This window comes from Eretmochelys imbricata, chromosome 2, assembly GCF_965152235.1.
Source record: "Eretmochelys imbricata isolate rEreImb1 chromosome 2, rEreImb1.hap1, whole genome shotgun sequence".
NCBI lineage: Eukaryota > Metazoa > Chordata > Testudines > Cheloniidae > Eretmochelys > Eretmochelys imbricata.
The window spans coordinates 64,510,351-64,524,812 of record NC_135573.1 but is presented as its reverse complement, the minus strand read 5'-3'; the positions used below and the strand labels follow the sequence as shown (position 1 = coordinate 64,524,812).

The 14,462-nt window shown below is 43.7% G+C and overlaps 1 protein-coding gene across 1 annotated transcript in view; it reads left to right on the top strand.

The window, feature by feature from the left end:
* CLVS1 (clavesin 1) overlaps nt 1-14,462 on the top strand; it is a 134,806-nt gene that overhangs the window by 54,058 nt on the left and 66,286 nt on the right. The gene's annotated exons all lie outside the window — the stretch shown is intronic.

The following is a 14,462-nucleotide window of genomic DNA, read 5'->3' as shown; positions in this document are numbered from 1 at the left end:
GTGAGAAAACCTGGATTTGTGCTGGAAATGGCCCAAGTTGATTATCATACACATTGTAAGGAGAGTGATCACTTTACTTAAGCTATTACCAGCAGGAGAGTGGGGTGGGAGGAGGTATTTTTTTCATGCTTTGTGTGTATATAATAAGATCTTCTAAACTTTCCACAGTATGCATCCGATGAAGTGAGCTGTAGCTCACGAAAGCTTATGCTCAAATAAATTGGTTAGTCTCTAAGGTGCCACAAGTACTCCTTCTCTTTTTGCGAATACAGACTAACACGGCTGTTACTCTGAAAACTGCACATTGAGTGGATGTTTTCAGAGAACTATCCAGAATTATTCCAAGATCTCTTTCTTGAGTGGTAACAGCTAATTTAGACCCCATCATTTTATATGTATAGTTGGGATTATGTTTTCCAGTGTGCATTACCTTGCATTTATCAACATTAACTTTCGTCTGCCATTTTGTTGCCCAGTCACCCAGTTCTGAGAGAGCCCTTTGTAGCTTTTTACAGTCTGCCTGGGACTTAACTATCTTGAGTAGTTTTGTATCATCTGCAAATTTTGCTACCCCACTGTTTAGCCCTTTACCCTCATTATTTATGAATTTGTTGAATAGGACTGGACCCAGTACAGACCGCTGGGGGACACCACTATTTACATCTCTCCATTCTGAAAACTGACCATTTATTCCTACCCTTTGTTTCCTATCTTTTAACCAGTTACCAATCCATAAGAGGACCTTCCCTGTTACCCCATGACAGCTTACTTTGCTTAAGAGCCTTTGGTGAGGGACCTTGTCAAAGGCTTTCTGAAAATCTAAGTACACTATATCTACTGGATTCCCCCTTGTCCACATGCTTGTTGACTCCCTCAAACAATTCTAGTAGATTGGTGAGGAATGATTTCCCTTTACAAAAACCATGTTGACGCTTCCCCAACAAGTTATGTTCATCTACATGTCTGACAATTTTGTTCTTTACTAAAACTTACAAAACTTTTCATTTGACCCCAAATTAATTTTTGATTTTTCAATTTGCTGAAAATTTTGAAAATGTTCGTTTCAGTCTGACCCGAAACAAACTTTTTCCAACTTTTTGAAATTCCCAACAAACTGAAAAATCCATTTTTACTGAACTCTACACAGCAACACTGTAGACCTGATTCTCCTTTTACGACTTCAACAGCTATTTCTGGTTTACACTGTTGTAAATGCAAACAAGTTAGTATTAACATCAGAATTATATTGTTTAAATATATCAGTACATCATATGCAGTGTCAATGAACAGGGAATCGCTAAATGTATGTAGTCCAGCCTCTTTGAGTTACAGGCCTCATTTTTAAAACAAATCTGTACTTTAATGCATACGTATTATTTCCATTTATTTTCAGCTTCAATAATATATGGAGCTGCAGTTTTGATACAACTTGCCAAATGTTTCAGCTGATTTACATAAAAAGGTTCACAGGCTGCGGAAACATTTGCCTGAAGGATAAAAATAATCATGCAAGAAACCAAAATGTTGAAAAGTGTATTAAATGCTGGCGTTCAGTGGAACGCTGCTTGCGTTTCTCACTTTGCACATCTAGCCATGTACATGTCAGAGTTCAGTGCACTAAAAGCATAGTTTCCTTAAATAATTCCAACATTTCAGTTGGATCTCCACAGAGCGCTAAACTGTGTTATTTACCCCCCTTATTTTGTAAAGGTGATGGGGTGGAGGTGGAGGGGTTGTACTACTTCAGGATGAGCACTGGAGAGATTGTTACTCACACAGGCACCATCTTTCCCAGTGCTTTTCTACAGGCACTTTGCACCAACCATTGGGCCAGTAGGGGGAAGGAGTTGGACCATGACCCCGCCTACTCCCTGCCCATAGCTGCCTTTTCTTTGGCATCTTGCTCGCCAGTGAAGCCAGGTGTGAGTTGTCCTTGCAATTCCCAGAGCTCAGGGAGGGCAGAGACTGATACTGTGGGAGGCCCTTGTACGGTGTTGTCAACCCAAAACATTCAATCATCATGAATAAAGCCCCACAAAAGCATTGGCTTAAAATCATGTGTTTTTTTTTTTTAAAAATAACATGGCTAATTGTATTTGCCTTCTAGGTTTTTGAGCCTTTAAGGTGCACGTGATTCACGTTTTCAAGCTATTCTCTGCCACCATGAGGGCTCAAGCTACTTTTTTTAAATGAAAGCTGAGATCCTCATGCAAGATCATGATTCCAGCTGCTGGAAAGGAACATGCCAAAAATCACAAGACTTATGATAAAAGCGTGAGAGATGGCAACACTGTGATTGTGCAGCTGCATCCCATCACTGCTTTATCGTTTGTTGCCCCCCAACTCTACTTGAATTCTGGGTTCAGTGGCTCCTCCCCTTAGGCTGGGGGAGGGGCCTTCAGCTGCAGGTAGGATTTCAATAGGGGCACAAGGCTGCTTGCCTAACCCATAGCCCCTGGGAGCTTAGGCAAGGGCTCCTCACAACCTCGCCTTTACTAGTCCTGTGGAAGTGCTAATTGTGTTCCTTTGCAGTGCTGCTTTCAGATCTATTTATTCATCTTTATCTGAAATGGTGCCATTAGTGGAAACATGGGGCTCAATTACCCCCTTACTCTGAATATTGTCAGTAGTCATCTGCTAGGTGGGTGCTGGTGGATGGGCCAGTTTTGACACAAAAGTACCTCATTACATTATTGACTGCAGTTCAGATATTTGCCATCACAGGGGAGGGGCAGTGTCTTAAAAAAATGTGTTTTCCTTTAAATTAGGAGGCACTCCAGTGATGAAAGAATACATTTATACTGCTTTTTGTTTCTGTTAGCCCTGCAGAGACAAACCAGCAAAGAGACAGTATGCTGGAAACGCTTGTGCATTCTTCACTAATCATTTATACCTGTGCAAACTCACTGGGCTGTATAAGTGTTAAAGTCAAAATTTGACCTACAAACCCTTTACTATTGGTGAGAATGAACAAGAAGAAAAGAACCCAACAGTACTTTCAAATCCTAGGTAGAGTTTATGTGGTTTGTTTGTTAGGAAGAACACATCTTTTTTTACTGGCAAAATGAATATATTTGATTTGGAAATCATTGTGAGATAGACAACAAGCACTCATTTGTTATAGTGATAGAAGAGGTCTTTTCGTTCGAGCAAACAAAGGCATTACAAGAGCCAATGGCTGGATTCTGAAGCTAGACAAATTCAGATTAGAAATACAGTGCACATTTTTAACGGCGAGGGTAATGAACCTTTGGAATAATTTACTTAGAGGTTTGGTGACTCCTTCATCACTTGAAATCATTAAATCAGGATTGGAGGGTTTCCTAATAGATATGCTTTAGCTCAGTCAGGCCTTACAGGACTTGACACAGGACTCAGTGGGGGAAATTTGATGGCCTGTTTAGGCAGGAGGTCAGACTAGATAATTATAATGGTTGTTCCTGGCCTTCAAATCTAGGAATCTATGAAAAATAGGAAAACTGATTCTGCTCTTTTTGCACAGTCACTTTTCAGTGTAGAAACACATTTTAATGTTGCTTGTCTCTTTGTATTCCTGTGAGACAAGGCAGCATCTAAAATCTAAAGGGAAACATTTTTATGCACCGAACCAATCAATCTTTGACAAGGATGCAGTCTTAGAAAGAGATGATCAGCACCTACAGAATTTTATTAGTCAGGTCAAACTTGGGCCTTCTCGCCCAGGTATTTACTTTTGTTCTTTACTAAATTATGTTCTTTATTAAAACTTACAAAACTTTTCATTTGAACCCAAATTAATTTTTGATTTTTCAAGTGGAAGAACTACATCATGAAGAGCTTGTTGACCCAGGTCTGTCTTTTTTAGAGTTCCCAGTAGGAACTAGTGTACTATAAATATAGGAGAACACAATGTCTGTTTCAAATAAGACAAAATGGTTAATATCATGTTTAATGAGATAATTGTGTGCCTGACCTGCACTTTGAGTCCAATGAGAGACTGGGATGAGCAAAAGTATAAGTGAGAATAAGGCCTCCAACCCTTATCTTGCCCTTGCAGTTTAGACGTAAAGAAAGAGCTGATATGTGACGCCAAGAAGGTAATAATGCAATCGGCCTTCCTGGGAAGTATAGGAAAGATTTTTGTACTAATGCAGCACTAAACAGCTTCTCACTCCTAGGACCTGGTGATTTCTCTTTGTAGTTTATCTTTTACTTGAGCCAAGGCAAACTTAAAGATGCCTTCAGCAGAAACAGTGATTTGAGCTAAAGCAGTGGTCTGTCACTTGGGTACTAACAGCTTCTGGGTACTCAGTCAAGACTGCTCAATCTCTAATTGTGAATAATTACAGTAATCTCCAACCCAATGGTTTGGATTTGGGTCCCATTTTGCTTACCCCCCTCCAAGCTTGGGAATTAGGTGGAAAGTAGATAAATGCTTCCATGTGGGGTTCATCTTTTTTCCAAACAGAGCAAAATGAGAGGGGGAGTTTTTCAAAACCCAGACCAGGAATGGCTCACATCTGAGTCATCGCTAACTAACAGCAGGGTACAAAGGAAATCGGATGTTAAGTGTTCCTGCAATTGTAATTAAACTACTATTTCAGTTATACTAATGTAAAGGGTTATGCAAGGGATACATTAATATTAGCCATAGTCTGGGAAACTGGGTTTAAGTAGAATTTTAACCTGACATTGTGTCTTTAGAATTAAAAACATTTCAGCTTTATAAAGTACTTAATATTATATCCAAAGAGAAATAATAACAGTTATATAAGTGGCGTAGCATCAGTTGGTGTCATTCACCAGAGCCTGTTCTGGTCAGAGTCTGTACCAAGAGGATGGTCATAGCTGGTTTTCTGATGCCTAATGCAGTGTCAGTAATGAGGAGCAGAATGAATCAGGAGAAGTCCTAGCCCTGGTCTACACTACAAGTTTAGGTCAAATTTAGCAGCGTTAGATCGATTTAACCCTGCACCCATCCACACAACAAAGCCATTTTTGTCAAGTTAATGGGCAAAAGTTGATTTCTGTGCTCCTCCCTGACGAGGGGATTAGCACTGAAATCGACACCACCGGGTCAAATTTGGGTTAGTGTGGACGCAATTCGACAGTATTGGCCTCCAGGAGCAATCCCACAGTGCTCCATTGTGACCACTCTGGATAGCACTCTCAACTCGGATGCACTGGCCAGGTACACAGGAAAAGCCCCGCAAACTTTTGAATTTCATTTCCTGTTTGGCCACCGTGGCGTGACTACACAGAGCTCATCAGCAGAGACGATCATGGTGTCCCAGAATTGCAAAAGAGCTCCAATATGGACTGAACGGGAGGTACTGGATCTGATCGCTGTATGGGGAGATAAATCCGTGCTATCAGAACTCCATTCCAAAAGATGAAATGCCAAAATATTTGAAAAAATCTCCAAGGGCATGAAGGACAGAGGCTACAACAGGGACCCGCAGCAGTGCCACATGAAACTTAAGGAGCTCAAGCAAGCCTACCAAAAAACCCAAGAGGCAAACGCCTGGTCAGGGTCAGAGCCCCAGACATGCTGCTTCTTTGATGAGTTGCATGCAATTCTACGGGGTGGCCCTACAACTACCCCACACCTGTACCTGGACTCCTGCAAGGGACTGTCACGCAACAGGGATGAGGATTTTGGGGATGAGGAAGATGATAGCGCACACTAGGCAAGCAGAGAAACTGCTCTCCCTGACAGCCAGGAACTGTTTATCACCTTGGAGCCAATACCCTCCCAACCCGGGATCCCGGACCTTGAAGGTGGAGAAGGCACCTCTGGTGAGTGTACCTTTGTAAATACAATACATGGTTTAAAAGCAAGCATTTTTAATGATTAATTTGCCCTGAAGACTTGGGATGCATTCACAGCCAGTACAGCTACTGGAAAAGTCTGTTAACATCTCTGGGGATGGAGCGGAAATCCTCCAGGGACATCTCAATGAAGCTGTCCTGGAGGTATTCCCAAAGCCTTTGCAGAAGGTTTCTGGGGAGGGCAGCCTTATTCCGTCCACCATGGTAGAACACTTTACCACAGCAGGCCAGTAGCATGTAGTCTGGAATCATTGCATAAGAAAGCATGGCAGCATGTGGTCCCAGTGTTTGCTGGCATTCAAGCAACATCCATTCTTTATCTCTCTGTGTTATCCTCAGGAGAGTGATATCATTCATGATCACCTGGTTGAAATAGGGGAATTTTATTAAGGGGACATCAAAGGTGGCCGTTCCTGCTGGGTTGTGTGCCTGTGGTTGAAAATAAATCATCCCCGCTGTTAGCCACACGGTAGGGGGAGGGGTGAAGTGATAAGCCCAGAAAATTGGGTGTGGTGAGGGGTTAGTTGGGTTTGTGCTGCACATTAACCCCAAAACATCAGCCCCTCCTTTTAAATGGCCAATGTGTCTTTTTCAGTTTTAATATCCCTTTTTTTCCTCCCGCAGCTGCAAATGTTTCAATGCTGTGAATAGCATCTCCATCCCAGAGGCTAGCTCAGATAAGAAGGCAAAAAAAACCACACTCGCGATGAAATGTTCTCTGAGCTCATGCTGTCCACCCAAACTGAAAGAGCCCAGCATAATGCGTGGAGGCAGACAATGGCAGAGTCTAGGAAAGCACAAAATGAACACGAGGACAGGAGGGGCACATGAGAGAATAGATGGCTGGAGCAACAGGAGAGGTGCAGCAGCATGATGAAAGGAGGCAGGATGCAATGCTGAGGCTACTGGAGGATCAAACTAATATGCTCCGGCGTATGGTTGAGGTGCAGGAAAGGCACAGACCATCACTGCAGCCCCTGTGTAACCAACCGCCCTCCTCCATAGCCTCCTCACACAGATGCCCAGGAACGTGGCGGAGGGGAGCTCTCCAGGCACCCAACCACTCCACCCCAAAGGACTGCCCAAGCAACAGAAGGCTGGCATTCAATAAGTTTTGAAGTGCAGTGTGGCCTTGTCCTTCCCTCCTCCACCACCCCTCCCGGGCTAACTTGGCAGTTATCCCCCATTTGTGTGATGAATTAATAAAGAGTGCGTGAATTTGAAACAATAATGACTTTATTGCCTCTGCAAGCAGTGATCGAAGGTGGGAGGAGAGGGTGGTTGGCTTACAGGGGAGTAGAGTCAACCAAGGGGGCGGGTTTTCATCAAGGAGAAACAAACAGAATTGTCACACCGTAGCTTGGTCAGCCATGAAACTGGTTTTCAAAGCTTCTCTGATGTGCAGCGGGCCCTGCTGTGCTCTTCTAACCGCCCTGGTGTCTGGCTGCACGTAATCAGTGGCCAGGCGATTTGACGCAACTTCCCATCCCTCCATGAATGTCTCTCCCTTACTCTTACCGATATTGTGGAGCACACAGCAAGCAGTAATAACAATAGGAATATTGGTTTTGCTGAGGTCTAACTGAATCAATAAACTGCACCAGCGCACTTTTAAACGTCCAAATGCACATTTTACCACCATTCTGCACTTGCTCAGTCTGTAGTTGAACAGCTCCTGACTACTGTCCAGGCTGCCTGTGTACGGCTTCATGAGCCATGGCATTAAGGGGTAGGCTGGGTCCCCAAGGATAACTATAGGCATTTCAACATCCCCAACGGTTATTTTCTGGTCTAGAAAGTAAGTCCCTTGCTGCAGCTGTTCATACAGACCAGAGTTCCTGAAGATGCAGGTGTCATGTACCTTTCCCAGTTGTCCCACGTTGATGCTGGTGAAACGTCCATTGTGATCCACCAGCGCTTGCAACACCATTGAAAAGTACCCCTTTCGGTTTATGTACTGGCTGCCTTGGTGGTCTGGTCCCAAGATAGGGATATGCGTTCCATCTATTGCCCCACCACAGTTAGGGAATCCCATTGCAGCAAAGCTATCCACTATGACCTGCACATTTCCCAGAGTCACTACCCTTGATAGCAGCAGCTCAGTGATTGCGTTGGCTATTTGGATCACAGCAATCCCCACAGTGGATTTGCCCACTCCAAATTGATTCCTGACTGACCAGTAGCTGTCTGACATTGCAAGCTTCCAGAGGGCTATCACCACTCGCTTGTGAACTGTGAGGGCTGCTCTCATCTTGGTATGCTTGCACTTCAAGGCTGCGGAAAGCAAGTCACAAAGTTCCATGAAAGTGCCCTTATGCATGCAAAAGTTTCACAGCCACTGGGAATCATCCCGGAACTGCAACACTGTGTGGTCCCACCAGTCTGTGCTTGTTTCCTGGGCCCAGAATCGGTGATCCATGGCATGAGCCTGCCCCATTGCCACCAGGATGGCCAATTTGCCAGGGCCCGTGCTTTGAAAGCAGTCTGTGTCCATGTCCTCATCACCATGCTGCTGTCGCCTTCTCGCCTGCTTTTGCAGGTTCTGGTTCTGCACATACTGCAGGATAATGCGCGAGGTGTTTACAATGCTCATAACTGCCGCGGTGATCTGAGCGGGCTCCATGCTTGCAGTGCTATGGTGTCTGTGCGGGCAATCCACGGAAAAGGGCGCAAAATGATTGTCTGTCATTGCTTTCACGGACGGAGGGATGGAGGGGGGACTGATGACAAAGGCAAATGCGAGATGTTTATTTACAATGATCACAACTCCAGCTGTGATCTGAGCAGACTCCCGCTTTCAGAACTATGGCACATAGGCGAGCAATCCAGGAAAAAGGGCGTGACAGGATTGTCTGTCGTTGCTTTCATGGTGAGGGAGGGGGGAAAGAGGGGTGACTGACAACATGTACCCCAAACCACCCGCGGCTATCTTTTCTGTTATCTCGTTTATTTTTAAGTAATAAAGAAAGAGTGCATGGTTTCAAAACAATAGTTGCTTTATTTCAAAGTGGCTTACGGGGAGTTAATTCAACAAAGGGGGCGGGTTTGCAGCAATGAGAAACTGGTTTTAAAGTCTCTGTAATGCACAGCGCGCCTTGCCCACCCCACCATAAACGTCTCTCCCTTACACAGGCATCATGTAGCACACAGCAAGCAGCAATAAACAATGCAAATGCTAGTTGCACTGAGGTTTGATGAACAGCGGCAGTGAGCTTGTTAACGTCCAAAGGCGCATTGCACCACCATTGCTCCTTACTACTATCCAGGGGTCATGAGCTATGGGAGCAAGGGATAGGCTGGGGTAGGTGCAACCACGCGGTGCTGCCAGCTATGAGAGCAGCCAGGTCGCTGGAGATCAGGATGGCAGAGTTGCAGTGGAAGCAGCCGAGTGAGCAAAGCAACATTGCATTGCCACTCCGAGGACGGCTAAAAGTCATACATATGACGACGGCTTTCAGTCCTTCTGCACAATCTGCTGCTGGATTGCAGGAGCTCTGGATGGCAGAGTTGCAGCAGAAGCGGGGGAGCGAGCAAAACACCATTGCTGTTCCAGACGGCTACAAGTCCTACTGATGAGGACGGCCGCAAGACTTCTTCTCCAGCAACAAAGGAGATGAATATGATGCGGCTAAAATTTAAACTGGCCCGCACATGTCCCAGAGTCACTACCGTTTAGACTTGCCTGCAACAGCAGCGGTGATGGAGAGCTGAGCGGGCTGCCAATTGCAGTGCTATGGCGTCTGCATGGTTAACTCAGGAAAAAAGCCGTGAAATGATTGGCTGCCATTGCTTTCACAGAGGGAGGGAGGGAGCGAGGGTTGACTGATTATGTTTATCCAAAACCACCCGCAACAAATTTTTGGCCCCATCAGGCATTGGGAGCTCAACCCAGAATTCCAATGGGCAGAGGGGACTGCAGGAACTGTGGGATTGCTACCCACAGTGCACCGCTCGGAATGTCGACGCTAGCCACGGTACTGTGGATGCACTCCGCCGACTTAATGTGCTTAGTGGAGACGCACACATTTGACTTTATACAATCTGTTCCCAAAAATCAACTTCTATAAAATCGGCCTAATTTCGTAGTGTAGACATACCCTTAGTGGCTATGTAGCTCTATGGGTCAGTAGAGCTTCTATTGGTCATTTATCACATAGGCTCCTTTTTAGTTGGATGGGGCCTTAATGTTGGGCCAAATCCTGCAGACATGAAAACATCCATTGATGGAGGTCCTGCCTAAGTCCAGACTGCAGCATTTGTCCCATTGAGACTAAATCATAATGGGATTTTTCTGGCAGGCTTTCAAAGAACTTCCCAAAACTGCCTCTAATCAATTTCCAGCTGTCACACCATTCTTTTCATTGATTCAGAACCACTTTACGGTTTTATGGTTGTTAAAACTAAGGATTACACACACATCTTTCTTCAGGCCATGTGCAATTTATTCTATTTCCCCACTGTTTTGATTGCATTTTATGTGTACTTCATAACACTTAAAGTAAAAAGTGATTTTCCTTTTTCTTTTCAAATAAGGATGAATTATTCTGGAGGGAAGGAGTAATTGTTTCATTCACAGCGTGTGTAGCTGAATGCAGTTCAAGTTGAACAAGTGGAACTTTGTTAAACCCAGTGCACTTTATTAAACCCAGTTCATGTGCCTGAGTTGCTTCGCACCTAACTCCCCACATTTCCTGTTCCACAGGGGACACGGGCCCTTTGATTCCAGTTCAACTGATCACGTGACACTCCCTTATTTTATTAACATTTTAATATAAACAATGAGGACATGTAATTGATGCTTGTACACTTGTACAAGTCTGACTGAATCTTTCTGGGACCTTCCTCTGCTCTTGCCCACACTGCTAAAAGGGTTCACCATGGCACACTCCTTGCAATGCTGTCCTAGTGCAAGGCACTTCTCCTTTACCTGCTCATGCTGCCTCCTACAGTAAGTACATCTCACTGTGGGCATACAGAATCATGGCTACTTGCTCCCTTTTTCTGTTGTCTCACAGCATGTTCCTGGGAGGTGCGATGCCTCTTAAAAGTTTCATCCTCTCTGTTGAGACTTCAACCACATGCCCCATGGCTAAGCATCTATCTAATGTGAGCTTTCCTTCTTGGAGGGGTTGCTCCTGTACATGGTGATCCCCCATGTGCTGCATACTGTGCTGTCCCAAATCGGGGGGGGAGGGAGGATCTGTCAAATCCCCCAGATTGCATGTAGCAGCCAGTGTGTGTAAGGCAGTAACCTAGAGATCTATCCCCTTCCCTTTGGCATGGTCTCTAGTGAAAAACCTGTGTCACTCCACAGTTTCATTCTGCTCTGGGGAGCAGTAGGTCCCCAGGGCTTCTAGGACTGCTCTGAGGCTTGAGGCAGTGGTGAGCTTCAGAGGGGTGCAGATCTCTCTGCCTGATATGCTGATAAGTAAAGTAATAGTTTTATTTCCATGCTGTTGTCATCCTCCCACATGGCCTGGACTGTGTCCAGCTCAAACTCCTGCTTCCACTGGGTCTGAGGTTTGTGTCTGCAAACTCAAGGGCTCTGCGGGCTTCAGACTGAGTTCCCTGGCTCCACGGGCATGCATACGAGGTGTGCTAGGTGTGCCCAGCACACACTAATGTCTCAAAGAAAAAAAGTAGCTTTGCGTTTTAATTTAATCGCATGATATGCTCTTTTAGTTTGAAGTATGGATTGTTGTATTATGCAATAAGGGCCGAATTGTGTAATATAGATGTTGTAGAAATGTATAGGAAGCCCGCGTTCGCTCGCAGCATACATCCCCACTACTGCGGCACCGCATTACCATTGGTCCTCCCCTCCAACTACTATTCTAGAAAATTATTTGACCTATATAAGGGGCCACGTCAGGCCTTCCCAGCGCAGTGTCTACAGTGTTTGTAATCTTCGTCTACAGTGTTCTTAATCTTCAGTGTGTACTCTACCGAAATAGCATAACAAGCCCATGGCTTTACATTTTAATTCAATCAATACCCCTTTTAATTTTAAAATATGGATTGGTTCGTTGTTACGATAAGAAAAGAAGCAGAGAAACTGAATTATAATGAATGTGCTGATAGTAGTGCAAACACCTCGGACTCCTCGGTTAAGAACTTACATGAAGATAATGCCACCACCAGTTCCAGTGCACGCAATAAACTGAGTAATGACCAACAGAAACAGACTTTGTCTCTTAGTTCAGGTCAGTGTAGTTCCTATTCAAAGCCATCAAACATTCCAACTGATGACCCATCTGTGATATTCCAAAATATAGATTAGAACGCCAGTCTCGATTATCTAGAGGTCCTTATCAGCCTAGATTGAGCATGTTTCCTAGAAGTAAAAGAGGGAATAAACAAAGAAGTTTTCAGTCCAATTAGTATGAAAAGTATAGGTGGTTAGAATATAGCCCATCAAAGGATGCAGCGTTTTGCTTTTTCTGCCATTTCTTCTCCTCTAATGATGCAGCAAACAAAGTTCACACTGATCCAGCATTTAGTGATAAGGGATAAGGAATAAGCGGCTGCATCAGGCCTGCCCAGCGCAGTGTCTACAGTGATCCAAAAGAGGAGCAGGAGAGAATAACTTCATTTTACCCACTCCTAGACTCAGTGATTACCGGCATTGACCAGCGATTTGAACAGGAGACTTGTAAATTGTGACTGCAATGGGAAAACTGCTGAGCTTAGACATTGGCAGGGATGATGTGAGACTCATTGCCAACAAATATAAAGTGTCCTTGGATGAGTTGGAAGCTGAAGTCGGATTGCTTCAGGGTTATGACGGATCTGTTCCTAAAGGTAGCACTACAAACACCACCAGAGAGTGGATTGATTGGCTAAAGGAATCAGATCAGTCTTCCATGTTCCAGGCCTTTTACAAATCTATTCAATGCTTTGCAGTCTTACCTGTTACAAGCTGTTCATGTGAAAGAACCTTTTCAAAATTAGCACATGTAAAAAACAAACTAAGAAGTACAATGTCCCAACAGTGCCTCGACTCACTCATGATTTTGTACATTGAACAAGAATTGGCTTCGTCAGTTAATTACAATGATGTGATTGAGGCATTTAAGTCCATAACACCTGGTGAGCGACATTCTCTAGGACAAGAAAATGAAGAAACCTTAATCTGTTTTGGTCAATTTGGGTTAGCTCATTATCTGGTTAAGGATAAAGATCGTGAAAATTGACTGTATCTTTGTATACGCCTGATTATCATTACAGCAAGAATTTGGTATTTTGTGTCTCATTTTTTAAGTTTGTATTTTTAAGTAAAATTTAGTTGTTAATTTAAAAAAAAGTAAGTTTAGTTAAATTTTAGTTTCTTTAGTTTGTTTGATGAATAAAAATACCGTTCTTTATGATTGAGTATTCAATAAATGTTTGCCTTTAAAAAAATAAAATAAAATAAAATTCCCTGTGTGCACACCTATGCCTGGCTCCCTCTGCCAGGAGCATGAAAAGTCAACATACTGGTTATACATCCTGGAGGAAATCCAGCATCATTGAAGTCAATGGTAAAACTCCCATTGACTTCAGTTGGGCCAGGATTTCATCTCCTGTGTTTAAAACTCTTTGGTCTTCTCTGAATCGCTGTAATTACTGGACATGGGACAAGTGAGGGATGGTTTTAGCTTTTCTTTTGCGAAATTTGTTGCCTTGTTTTGTGCTGCAAATAATTTAAAAATAATTCTTACACTTTTTCTAGTGCTATCAACTAAAGCTGATTGAAAATACATAAAATTTCACAACTTTTTTTGTCAAAAATTTGACCACCCAGTTAGGTGGCTAAAAAGCTTCAAAAAACAATTTGCCAAAAAAAAAATTTTTTTTTTAAACTCCAAACCAGATCAGCTATGAAGGAGAGCATTTAGATTACATATATTATAAAATAGCATCAAAAACTGGAAAAAGCATGTCATCCCCTTTCCTGTCAATGTCTTCTCAGTGCAGACGAAGATGCTTGTGAAGTGGAAAAGGGACAGACAAAGTGACCTGCTATTTCAGGGTAAGTCTACACTGTAATCCAAAGGGTTATTGCAGCTGGGATAGACATGCCCATGCTAGTTTTACCCATGCTAGTATTGCTAAAACTAGCAGCATAGACATGGCGGGAGGGACTTCAGTGTAAGCTAGAAACAAGTAAGTACCGAGGGTCCCTTGCATATTTGTACAGCCTGATCTGAAGCCCATGCCACGTCATCTATTCCACCTTTTTTAGCTGTGCTAACACAAGTAAAATTAGCATGGGCAAGTCTATTCCAGCTGCAGTCACACCTCAGATTGCAGTGCAGACATATCCTATATGTGCCATCTTCAGAGATGACTGACAGGCCCACTACCCCATCCAGCAAACACATTAATTCTCCATTCTTCTCCTTCTCCAACAGAGGGCTTGACAGGGTATGTGTCTCCCCATTCTTCCCCGTACTGGTGTGTGTGAATGTGGGAAACTGGGGGACACTACCCCATCCTGTCAATTGATGAAAAAAATATCCTGCTCAGCACAAACTTGTGCTACTTTCAGCATCCAAATGCAGGTGATTATTTCCAGTGGATATTTGGTCATTTGCTCTGTCACCAAGGAACTACAGGCTGCTTCCATAAGTATCCTTCTGTCCCACTTCAGCGGGACAAAATTAGGAGTC